Below are 14,201 nucleotides of genomic sequence, written 5' to 3'. Positions count from 1 at the left end.
GTTGTGGGTATAAATGGAGAACCAGGATGCAATATGTGTTTTTGTAATCAAACGTATCTGAACTAGTAATAAGTCACATTGAAAAAGGCTTTAATAGCCGAAACCGGTTTGTGCATATCTAGTTAGGTTGACTTTTGCAACCCAAAATAAATATATCTTTTATCCTGCTGCTGTCGAGTGCTGGTCTCTTTTTCGTTTGTGGAACTATCAATACTGTCTTCAAAATGATGTATTACTTAGCACATTCAGATGCTCCCTTGCAAATTTATTTACCAAAATATGAAAATATCATAATTTCTATAACCTAAGTCCGAAACAAACTTTGAGATCTGCACATGCGTACAGCATACAGGGACAGTTCCTTTACCACGTTGGAACCAGCAATACTGTCTTCAAAATGAGGTGTTATTTGGCACATTCAGATGCTCCCTTGCAAAGTTATTTACCAGAATATGAAAAAAAAAATCAAAATTTCCATAACCCAAGTCCGAAACAAACTTTGAGATCTGTACATGTGTACAGCATACAGGGACAGTTCCTTTACCATGTTGGAACTATCAATATTGTCTTCAAAATGACGTATTACTTAGCACATTCAGATGCTCCCTTGCAAAGTTATTTACCAAAATATGAAAAAAATCATAATTTCCATAACCTAAGTCCGAAACAAACTTTGAGATCTGCACATGTGTACAACATACAGGCACAATTATTTTACCATGTTGGAACCAGCAATACTGTCTCCAAAATGAGGTATTACTTGGCACAATCAGATGCTCCCTTGCAAAGTTATTTACCAAAATATGAAAAAAAAAATAAAAATTTCCATAACCTAAGTCCGAAACAAACTTTGAGATCTGTACATGTGTACAGCATACAGGGACAGTTCTTTTACCATGTTGGAACTATCAATACTGTCTTTAAAATGATGTATTAATTCAGATGCTCCCTTGCAAAGTTATTTACCAAAATATGAAAAAAATAATTTCCATAACCTAAGTCCGAAACAAACTTTGAGATCTGCACATGCGTACAGCATACAAGGACAGTTCCTTTACCACGTTGGAGCCAGCAATACTGTCTTCAAAATGAGGTATTGCTTGGCACATTCAGATGTTCCCTTGCAAAGTTATTTACCAAAATATGAAAAAAAAATTTCCATAACCTAAGTCTGAAACAAACTTTGAGATCTGTACATGTGTACAGCATACAGGGACAGTTCTTTTACCAAGTTGGAATTATCAATACTGTCTTCAAAATGATGTATACTTAATACATTCAGATGCTCTCTTGCAAAGTTATTTACCATAATATGAAAACAATCATAATTTCCATAACCTAAGTCCGAAACAAACTTTGAGATCTGCACATGCATACAGGGACAGTTTCTTTACCATGTTGGAACCAGCAATACTGTCTTCAAAATGAGGTATTACTTGGCGCATTCAGATGCTCCCTTGCAAAGTTTTTTACTAGAATATGAAAAAAGTCATAATTTCCATAACCATATAACCAAATAACTATCTAATACATGGTGTGTAGTGCAGAGGCATTCATTATCATTCAGCAGAAATACTATATCATTATAATTCAATCAAAATAGTATAACACTTGGATGTTACTGAGCCCTTCCTTCTACCACCTAATTTCCACCCATGACTAATAAAGCGTGGAAACATGCCCAACTACTGAATATAAGCAGAAGTACAGTAATAGAAGCAGAAATGTCATACCTATCTGGTTCATCCATGTAAGAATTAGTCACAAAATTAATAATTCCAGTTATCACATCTGACCATCACTCTGGTTACAATAAGACCCATCAGTTTTCCTCAATCCAGTATGTGCATATTGTTAACAGATAATAAATTATTCTCAAAAGCTGGATACACAAACAAAAAATAATAACCATCATTGAAACCTGAGCTATAGATAACCTATCCTTGTTATACCGTGTCTGTATTACAATCTTCAGCAGTCTGACCATGTATGCACAGGCACTTCCCTGGTACACAAATGAATTATTTCCCCTAGAAACATCTTCATTACTACATGTTATACACATGCCCCAAAATGAAACATTCATAGATATATATATATATATGCGTCTGAACTATGTATATATGTACAAGTACATTATGTACATACATATATAGCCATATACACACATGCACAAATTTATATATATATATATATATATATATATATATATATATATATATATATATATATATATATATATATAGATATATGGGTCTACTTCATTTGCCCTAACTTCCGATTGACCTACACCCATTTGCCCGAGACCATTTGACCGACACTTCATTGGACCGACAAGTATTATTGGCAAGAAAATGGGATATGCCTCCTTCCCCACTGTAGTGTGTCCCTGGAGTTAGAATGTATAGTTGGGGTGTGTTGGGGCACAGCCCCCCACAGTGGGGGGTGTGAGGGGCAAAGCCCCCCACTTACTTTTGTTTTACTAGGCAATATTGAAGCAAAACTAAACAATATAATAATGAAATTAAGTGGGGGGCTTCACCCCCCACACACCCCTAACTATATATTCTAACTCCAGGGTCGCACTACAGTGGGGAAGGGGGCATATCCCATTTTCTTGTCAATAATACTTGTCGGTCAAATGAAGTGTTGGTCAAATGAAGTATCGGTCAAATGACATTTCGGTCATTTGGTCTCTGGCAAATGGGTATTGGTCAATCTGAAGTTAGGACAAATGAAGTAGATACACACACATATATATATATATATATATATATATAGGAAGAAAAAAATCAGGGGTTTAGGAGGGTAGGCAGTTGATGAACAATGAGGGGGGCTGCTTGCAATGACTCCAACCAGAGAAGAAACACATCCTGGCTTATACATTCATCAAATTGATAACTTCTACTTTTGTGAATAACAGTGACAGCAGCTGAGACTTTTCCCAGAAAAGTGATAATGACTAACTGCTATATTGTAACTGCACGTATTGCTAATGTGATAATGACCTTCCTTTCATTACTGCAAAGGTATGCATGCTGAGACACAGGTGATAATTGCTGCACATAACCTGAGTAGGCATTTTAGTCAAATAGTATAAACTTAGATATTACTGAGCCCTTCCTCCCACCTAAATTCCACACATGACTGACAAAGCCAGGAAAAATGCTCAAAAAATATGATAGCTCCATGCTGTCAGTAGTCACCTAGTGATGACCTTTATCGCACTCAGGCAACAACTGAGTATAATCATAATAATAATAATAAGACAAGCAGAAATGTCAAACTTTGGCTGATGCGTTTAAAAGTATTAATTCAGGTTACTCACCTAACCCATCCCTCTGGTTACAATAACAGTCAGAAGTTAAAAAGGCAGAAATATTGTCAAAAATATCCGGTTAAACAATGCCAACATTTCAAGGCCATTTCAAAACAAACCATTTCCAAATGGATTGCACACTGCATCCATTTCTGCTACAAGCACCATGGAAAACCAACCCCTCAAGGGGTCAGAACACATTCCACTAGGGCTACATCTGCCTCTACAGCATTTTTCAGGGGAGTACCTACCAGGGACATACTGGAAGCTGCTACCTGGAGTTCTGTACTCACCTTCACCGAGCATTACCACCTGCCAATCTTTTCCAAATCCAGGGCAGGATTTGCTACAGCAGTCTTGCAAGGCCTACTAGCCAGCCCAAACATTTCTTGACTGCCTCCACCCTTCCTCAGCATTGGGAATCAACCCAAGTGTGATGACTGCAACAGTGAAACATGAAAAACATAGTACAGTTGTGTACACTGACCATAAATGTAGATGTTCAAGTGTATTCACTGTTGCAGTCCTGGTTTCCCTCCCTCCAGCCTCCTTGTTTTCTCTATTTCTTTATCTCTCCTCTCTATGGCCATTCCTACTGGTATTGGTATTTACTTTTTACTGGTGGTGTTTCCACACCATAGCCTAGCTTCCTATTTGGGGGCTCCTGACATTTGCAGCAAGAAAAACTGATGTAATGGCGTCGGCTGCCTGTTTTTATACCCGTGACAACCTGACGCCATAGAAGAAGCAACAGCATCAGACGCAGAAATACTAAGTCTCTGGTATTCGGGCCAACTGAGAGCTACTTGCAGGCAGATAACCCAAGTGTGATGACTGCAACAGTGAATACACTTGAACATCTACATTTATGGTAAGTGTACACAACTGTACTTTTTGTTGAAAGGGGTAATGAGGTTGAGGTCTCTGGAGCGTGTGGTGTGGAGGGCTTGGGATTTCTTTAGATGTAGCATTTAGATGTAGCATTTCTAACAGAGCTTGATAAGACATGGCTTTGTAAGTCAAGCAGGGATCACCTCTTAGTAGACTATATCAGACAGAGAATAGCTGGAGATTTTTGAGTCTGCCCATGTAGGACATGTGTTAATGGCCTAGGATCCTCTTTGTGAGGTATTTTTGTGGCCTTTCCAGCTGTTGCATGTGTCTAGTGAAGTACATGCCAAATGAGGCATTATACTTGATGATTGGCCTAATGAGGGAAGAGTAGAGAGAGATGATGACCTCTTATTTCCTTCCTCTTTCTCGCCAAGCGGCTTTGTCCCTTGGAAAGGCTAGCTTAACCTAGTGTGTCACAGCACACTTCCACACATGCTGGTACTTTTGTGCAAGTTGTTGTTGTATCTTTCGGCTTTTCCCGGTTAGGGGTCGCCAAAGCGGAACTCTGGTCCACTAATGATTGGCAGTAGATTTTTACGTGCCGAGTTGCCAGCTCTGATGCACAACCTTCAATGAAGGTACGCCCATTCACGCATGTCTCCACACAGAAGACGCTCTAGCTGAGAATCGAACAGGACAACGTCTTACTGTGAGGCGATAACGCTACCGCAGCACCACAACCGCAGTAGTAATAACATTAATTTTACTGAGCCAAACACTGAGTTTAATCATAAACAGAAATGACAGTGTCAGAAAATGTAAATGTAAGTATGTAAATTACCTGGTTGATCCATGTCAAAATTAACTACAACTGCCATAGACTGTATAAGCCATATAAAAAAATATTTAAAAAATACCTAAGAATAACATCAGGCTCTTAAAATATCTTTTCTTTTACAAAAAGCAAAAGTTGGGCACTGAAAAAAAAAGATAAAGGAAGTGGTAATTTATCAGGACATGTTTTCCATTGCAGATTTCCAATTGGAGTGTTCTGTCACTAAATTCATAAAACACTCCTCAAGGTGACACTATCCTCTTCCCAGCAGAGCTCTCCATGTTCAAGATCACAACTAGAATCACATTCCTCTTATTTAACAATTTTGAGGAAGCCAAATAATTTTCTGTTCCACACTGAAGATAATAACCAAAACTGAAACGCTGTAGAGCAAACATGGAAATGAGGAAATCTTCAGACCACTCCGGTAACCAGAAATATAAAGAAAAAACATCAGCATTCCTTTTCAGTTATTAAAAATTAAGTGCTTTCATTCCATAACCCAGAACTTCATCAGAATAAAACTCCCCATGGATCACTTCCTTATAAAGCTTAAATTTAAAGAGACAGCCCATGTTCAACATCATACACAGAGTACGAAATGAAAAAAAAAATTCTATTGGCAGATAATTATATCTAATTTCAATCCCAATCATCCAGCTATATCAAAAGTAATGGCACAAAAATCCATATTAAAACACATATATAACTACATTACAATACATATAACTACATTAGCTCAAATAATGTAATCAGATTGTAAACAGTCAAAAGATATACAACATACTATTTTTGGTATGTGCAAGTAACAAGTTATAATTCAGCTGCCCTTAATTTCACAGCTGGAAGCACTGAAACTATATATAATTTAATCCAGGTCATAGCATCCAGTCTTAATTGCTAGCCACCTGTCGATGTAAAACTTGGCTGTAGATGGTTGTCACTGTTGAAGTGACACCCCAACCCCATGTGCAAAAATGGCAAAAAGAGGTTGTGGATGGATATATATATATATATATATATATATATATATGAAAATAAATAAAGAGGATTACCGGCCTCAAACAGATGCCCTACGCTGACCGTCTCAAATCCACCTTTACTCCATCGCATATCGCCTTCTCAGAAACTATCTCTGCCTAACATAGTCATACCCAAAGCTGTTGGACATGCTCCACTTAAAGAAATCCCAATCCCTCAGAGCTACACGCTCTAGGAACCTAAACCTTGTCACCACAATAAACAGAACATGCCGAAGGGATAGATTCCTGTCCCAGAGACTTCCCATACTCTGGAATAGTGGTAATAATAGTAAATGATAGTGTAAATGCAGTGTTACAATTTTGTGTTGCAACAAATGTTGGTGAAAATGCAACCAGGTGTGATGTTATATTGACTATATACTGGGAGGGAAGAGTCTGTCTTTCACAAAAAAATCAAGAATGTAGAAATATTGAATAATAAGATCTCACAGTGGTATCTAAATGGGTAATGTGCTTTCAGTTCAGTAGGATATTAAAAAGTTAATAATCAGAAATATCAATCTGTTCCACTTTTGTTTTTCAACTATTTGACTTGTGTATCATCTTTATCGATTTCAGAGCATTGAATGCTGTAAAACCTTTCCTGGAAAGCAAAAATGGACAATGTATACAAAGAGATAAACACTTCATTTAAAAAAAATACCCATACGAAATGAGCAGAGACAAAATAATATCCATTTGAAAACTGCAGCTCAAAAATGTAACCATTTGAAATGGTTAAATTCATTGTAGATGACTTTTATTTTTAAACTAGCTAGCTCAAGATATGTGTGTGTCAAAATAGTGAGGACATATTTAACAGTTTTTATTAATAAAGTTAACAGAGTAAAGCATGTGAGCACTAACAGATTCCAGATATGCTACAAAATGAATGTTCTATATACCCAAGACACGGTACAGCAGCCCACCACATAGTACTCTGCTCATGAAAAACAAAAATAAAAACAGAGTAATTCAACAAAGATACTCATATCAGCACTAAAATGAAAACAGATATAAATGTGCAAAGTAGTAAAAGCTGATCTTTGGGTAAATACAAACTATGTATTACGGGGCAGCAAGTTTCCGGCAAATGGAATTGTACTTTTGGTCGTGATCACGTAAACTCATGGTCTGTTGAATAAGGTGCTCGGTAACCATCAGAAAACCAAGCTGTGCATGTCTCCGAAATGAAGTAAGCACAAAAACAAAAATATGCTGCATTCAGTAGTACTAAAGTTATCGCTTTTAAGATGCAAGAAGGACAGCACGTACGATCCACACAGAACTCAAAAATAATAATTTGCTAAAACGAGTTAAGGCCAAAAATACATTCTATTCCTTGAAGCTACTTGGCCTAAACCTCTCTGAACTAACGAGGAAATAAAAAGCTCCTAGCCTAATGGGATTGCACAAAGCAATGAATGCCTTATTTATTTTTATTTATTTTATTTATTACATTTGTTAACCAGGAAAGTCCACTGGGCCTAGAATGAACCCATTTTCAGTGGAGGCCCCCACAAGCGAAGTTCAAGCAAGTTTGGGCCAATAGTGCACCCCTTTTGGGAATAGTAATACAAACACTAGACCTTTTAAGTGCATCCTCAAATTAGTTAAAACTGCGCGCCCAAATGGGCAACACAATCTGCAAAATATCTGCATAATCCGTGAAGTATAACTGATTATATAGCTTTATGTTAAAAGCTGCATAATCTGCAAAGTATAACTGATTATATAGCTTTATGTTAAAAGCTGCAAGCTTTTTTGTTTGGCTATAACTAAGTGTGTTAAATGGATATAACACTAAAACAGATTGCTCCTATAGTAAAAGTAACTGCAATGGATTACAAGGGCTTGTTTTATTTTTCTCTTCGCTGCCCACGACTTTTGTTGCGATTAGTAAGAGTGAAAAAGAAAAGAACTATAGCATTTTAAGTGAGAGAGAAAGACGGAATGGGGAAGAGCGTGTGCTTAGTTGTCTTCTTTTCTCAAAAAATTGACGTAAATAGCACTGATGAAGTTGCCGGAGGCACTTCTAGTTCACCTTTAATGTTTGTTGAGCAGTAGTTTTCTGAGCAGTAATTAAGTGTAAAATTGTAATGGTTATTAATTGCAATCATATCCATATTAAAACACCAAACCTTTGGAATGGCCTAAACAAGCGTACAAGGTATTGTCAGGACATGAGGGCTACCAGTGTGTTATATATATTACCATCCACACAGAACTCCTCAAAAATAATAATTCGCTAAAACGAGTTAAGGCCAAAAATACGTTATATTTCCCCCAAGCTACTTGGCCTAAACCTCTCTGAACTAACGAGGAAATAAAAAGCTCCCAGCCTAACGGGACTACACAAAACAATGAATGACTTGCACTTTGCTATGGGGATACACCCCCATGTCTACTACTTCAACTGAGGGACCTGTGGAATTGATATCACCCCAATGCCCCTCTTCTAACCACTTTCTGCAGTGTATTAACATGAAAGCACAGAGTTAGAAGTACGAGCAGCTGTGCGGCACTTGCAAGCCGATTTGCTCGTAAACTTTAAATATAAACCTGATGTAACTCCACACTTAAAGTTAAGTTGAGAGGGCACCTGACAAAGTTCAGGTACTTTTTCAAGTTAATTTTTAACAGTGGAGCTAAAACTTTACTTCAGAGTTACTGGCGCTTGTGGAAGGCACTCGGGTAAAACAGCATAGCTTTTCAAGCATCTCAGGGAGCGCTTGGGTGTAAGCTCAAAGGCTCTCCGAGAAGGTACTGGGGTTAATGAGTTAATTTAAAACTTTCGTAAAGCCTGTTTTCTTCCCTTATTTGTGCTAAAGAATTACAGTACAAAGATGTTTATTAAATGTCCATAACACTTGGTACTTCATAATAAATACTGCCAACAAGCCCTGTCAAATGCTTTTTCAGTATCTGTATTTGCAGTCAGTACTGCTTGATTGGTTTTGTTGACTTTTTTGTCAACATGCTTGCTTTAAATAAGTTAGCAGCTGTGGATCTGTCTGGTGCAAAATGTATCTGTTCAAGGTCAGTCAGAGAGGGAAGGATATGAGCTAAGCTTTTGGCAATCAGTGCAGTAAAGAACTTATAATCATGATTAATTATCACGATGGCCCAGTTTGTGAAGAATTTTTTACCACAAATTTCAGACCTTAGCAGTTAACAGTACACGATTACCCAGTTTAGTAGAGCCCTTCGTAAATTTGTTTTTAAACATTACATATATTTCTTACTTTAGCATACATTACATATATTTCTAATGGTAAACCATCTGACTAGGTGTCTTACCCTCTTTTGACTCCGTAGTACTTTTTCTACTTCCATCTGCTCTAACTTATAAAACTCCCTGTAAGCTCTCCCTCTTGCTAATACAAATATATCTTCACTGTTTCTTGTACTTCCAATAGTATCAGAAGTGATATTTCTTTACAGTGTTATAGCAACATCTCTTCATCCTCCTCATGGGTATGACAAAACCCCCAAGGGTCTCTAGTTTCAAATGCTCAATACAGGGCAGGACTTGCACATAGATGAACTAAGCAACCTTCTAGGGTGCCTTACTTTTAGGGGTGCTCTTCCTCCATTTATTATTTTATTTTTTAGAGAAATGTTTCATACCTCTCAACCTGGAAACATCAAAAATCTGGACAAGCCCCATAAAAAATAGGTACAAATCTGTACACTGATTAACATAACATTTGCGTACATAATTATGTAACCCCACCCACTCCAGTGAAGTAGTGGAATACCAATTTTCAAACACAAACTGAAGAACAGACAACCAAAATATGGCACCAGAGTCCCCCTGCCGCCATTCCAACATCACATTACCTGGCTATTTCGCCCCATTTACCATAAACACTAATGTGTGCGTACCACTTTACTTATACAATGATTATTTGGATTTTATTTTTACATTTTATAGCACAATGCACAAACACTAATAGACATCTGGTAAACAGAGCAGTACTGTGTCACAATGAAAATATACTTGGCATTAAAACTTCTCTGCCCTTGAAACTCACATTCATTGAAACAGCATTGAAACCCACACCACATCCAAAGAAAATGCATCTGGCCAGTGGTGGATAAAGATTACCTTTGGGCTGTTTTCAAATCATTGACCCCTTGCACACAAAACAAGAAACCTACATGTGTTCTTTGATACACTTTCCTGACTTTATTAAATTATATTCCTTGTATAATACAGGATACAGCACACTTGCTAGAGCGCATTTTAAATTTATTATTTGAACATTTTTCCAGTAGGTGGTGAAACAAAATGCATGAACCAATAATGACAAAACTGCCCAATTCAGAATATTTCCATCATAAAAGTCTACTTTCACACCCACACAGTATATATAAATTAAATGATCACTCTAAAATCTGTATTAAAGTTGAGATCAGCCAAGTTATAACCACTCACTCATATATCATTTGTACTTATATATATATTTTTATATATATATATATATATATATATATATATATATATTTTATACACATTTTAATATTTTTCATACATACATTTTTATATGTTTTTCAAACATTTTGCACACTGGTACATTTTTTATGTATTAATTAAAATGTTTTTAGAGCATACAATATTTATATATATAACTGCGGTGGTGGTGCTGCGGTAGCGTTGTCGCCTCATAGTTAGACATTGCCCGTTTGATTCTCAGTTAGAGCGTTTTCTGTGTGGCAACATGCATGAACGGGCGTTCTTTCGTTGAAGGTTGTGCGTTAGGCCCAGCAAGCCAGCATGTAAAACTCTACTGCCAATCATTAGCGGACTGGAGTTCCGCTGTGGCGACCCGTAACCGGGAAAAGCCGAAAGACACAAACTATGTATTCCTGCCTGTAAAGTTTTTGTTTCCCCACTAGATGGTGATATTGTTTCTTTGATTTTGTTAAGAAATCTGCAATTTCAACAACAAGGATGTTAACTGAATGTATTAACATTTTAATTAGTTAGGAGGCACCATTGGTAGATTCAAATAACATCTGACTTATAAATTTAGCACACTGAGCACTGTTTAGCTTTTCTGATGAAGTGCATGTCGCCAGAAATGCGCTGAGAACTGTAGCAGCGTTATTGTTTTTGTTTCTGTTCTGTGAGGTTTGCTCGTGGAGTGAAAATAAACATCTCTTGCTGATCTGCTGTGCCTGTCTTTTGAGTTTACCAGTGTGGGTTTGGGCACATTGACCACTTATTTTTATTAATATATATATATATATATATATATATATATATATATATATATATATATATATAATATATATTGTATATATGTATAACCCAAACAACTGGAGAATAAGCATTTAAGTGTCAGTGCGCAAAAACAAAGAGGATAGTCACAACTGCAGGAAGTGCAGAGTTATCAAACTCTTGTCTTATTGGATAGAAGTATTGAAGAGGGTGATTGATAAATGAATACACTGAGTAACTGAAAATAAAATGAGAAAATGAAGTACAGGTTTAGATTAGGATCCAGTACAACTAAGATGGTGTTTGCAGTGACACACATGGTAGAGAAAACATTGGAGATGGAGAAAAAGAAAGTATACAACACAGTCGAAAGAAAGCTGATTTGGGCAGTCCTGCAATGGTCTGAAATCCCAGAAGTATTGGAAGAATCAGTGCAGACTGTATACAGGGACCCAATAACATAAATACAAACAGTGTTTGCACTCACAGAAGGATTCCTAGTGGGTTTAGGGTCGTGTCAATATTCAACTCTAAGCACACTGATGTTTATAAAGGCTACATCTGCGAATAGGTCAGAAGAGACCGATCAAAAAAAGCTGATGTATGCAGACAATGCAGCACTACAAGCTGATTTTGAATAGAAACCTCAGCAAAATGGTAATAGACTTGAATGCAAAACTGAATGCAAAGGGTCATAAGACTGAATACATAAAAAATGGTAGTTATGACAGTACATGGAGCAAAACAAAAGAAGCTGAAAATTGATGTAGAAGGAAAAAATAATGGAATAGGTTGATAGCTTCGGCTATCTGGAAGGTGTGCTGCAGCCAACTAAAACAGTGTGTGAAGTATAGTGTTTTGTTTGTCTTTCGGCTTTTTCCCAGTAAGGGGTCGCCACAGCAGAACTCCGGTCCGCTAATGATTGGCAGTAGATTTTTACGAAATGCCGAGGTGCCAGCTCGACGCACAACCTTCAACGAAGGCATGCCCATTTACGCACCATGTCTTTCGAACGCTACCCAACCGCGGGGAGAACATGCAGACTCCACACAGAAGGCACTCCCAAGCCACGCCGAGAATCGAACGGGAGAACCTCTTGCTGTGAGGTAACAATGCTACCACCGTACCACCGGGTGTGAAATATAGTGTATGATAGTAAAATGCCAAACAAGCTGAAAAAGTAAGGTGGATAAACAGTGGAGTGACAAGTGCTTCTGTATGGCACAGAAACCTTGGCAGTGAAGGTGGAGCAGCTGAGGAAAGTCAAGGTAGTGGCAATAAATTGCATGAAGATGGGTAGTAGAATGAACACTGTGGGACACATGAAGAAATGGAGACATCAGTGTAGAAGCCTGAGTTAAACTTATCAAAGGGAAGATTAATGAGAACAGATTATGTTGGTTCAATAATATTTTCAGGAGACAAGAAAGATTTGTTAAAAAAGATGCGAGAGAAACAGAAAGCAGTCAAGAGGAGATGAGAACTTCCAGCCACCTCATTGTATGAGATAAGATCTGTGGCAGGCAGGCATAATTATTGATGAAGGTAGAAGAGTGGCTCTGAATTATGAGAAGAGAGGACATTATGACCCCATGTAAATGTAGCAAAAAGGGGTTTGATGATGGTTATAAGGAAATGGGGGTACAAAGTCAAAATGTATGCGTATGCTAAGGAGGACAAAACTGGAGTATGAGGAGAACACACACACACAAACACAAGAAAAACAAGCAAACTGTACAGGGACAGTAACTGGAGATCAACACTGGACCTTTGACCCAAAACTGTGTGAAAGAGCTCTTACTAGTCTGCCAACATTCATCCCAATTTATGAAGTGACTGGAGTGATGAAGACAAATTGTATTTCAACTGCATTTCCTTTGTATTACAAAGTATAGCACAATCCTGGAATTAAAAAAAACATAGGACCAGTATAGGATAGATAAAAATGAAAAATATAATACATAACAAGCCACCTCCTCTTTGAAAGTACAGAAAGCACTATCCGGCCATGCAAAGAGTGCTGATATCAAAAACACAAAGGCCACAGGTGTCAACTATGTATAATAGACCTACAATGTATAGTCCTGATAGGAATTTTGTGCCATTATAGTGAATGGAATAAAAAAATGCAAAATATGATAAAAATAACACGATCAACCACTAAATAAGAAAAACTGTGAAACTCGTAAAAGAATAAAACAAGGGAAACACTGATAACAAAGTGTAACAATAAAATATTAATTGCAGAAGTGGATGTGCTGCACCAAAACCCTACACCCCTTACTTAAGTATAATGACTCCATGGTTACATAAGTGCAAGGAAAGATAAAAAAAAACTGAAAGGATAAACCTATCCCATCAGTTTTCATACATTCTTTATCTTACTCAACAATGTAGGAAAGGTAGAACATATCCAGCAAAAGCACAGGTATATAAAATGCCTGATCCAAAATGATAACCCATCATAATGGTGGTTTTCACTTAGGCTGAGAATTAGGAATCATGTATTGATATATCTGATCACTGTCTTGAGTGGTGCATCAAGCAGTATATGCTCACTTATAGTACCACTGACTGACATATGGGAGCATGTGCAAAATATACATGAATGAAAATGACACTGGTCAAAGTTATGTGTGGCATAAACACATATCAGTGGTCTAATGACATCTGTTATGCTTTTCTGCTATATGCTGCACAAATAAAACAGAAACAATGTATTAAAATTTCAGGCTAGGTGAAATCTTGTTATGTCAAAGCAGATACAGCAATGGCATAATTAATGGGTAGATTATATAATGTAAAATGATCACACAGTATATATAAGTCGCAGTCAAAATGCAGTAGAATATGCTGTACTCACAGTATACAATAACAAAGTGAGAATAGAGACTGACAGTATGCAAATATTTGTATACAAATCAAGACATGGGAGCAGGGTGTTTACAGTGCCAGAAAACATGA

At 37.1% G+C, this 14,201-nt stretch overlaps 1 protein-coding gene across 6 annotated transcripts in view; it reads left to right on the top strand.

Annotated features, from left to right (window-relative positions):
• The window catches only part of NEDD4L (NEDD4 like E3 ubiquitin protein ligase), a 3,335,946-nt gene that overhangs the window by 2,296,259 nt on the left and 1,025,486 nt on the right, over nucleotides 1-14,201 (top strand). The window lies entirely within an intron of this gene.

This window comes from Protopterus annectens, chromosome 1.part0, assembly GCF_019279795.1.
Source record: "Protopterus annectens isolate FY-2018-M chromosome 1.part0, PAN1.0, whole genome shotgun sequence".
In the NCBI taxonomy this organism is placed as follows: domain Eukaryota; kingdom Metazoa; phylum Chordata; order Ceratodontiformes; family Protopteridae; genus Protopterus; species Protopterus annectens.
This window is presented reverse-complemented; position numbering and strand designations above follow the sequence as displayed.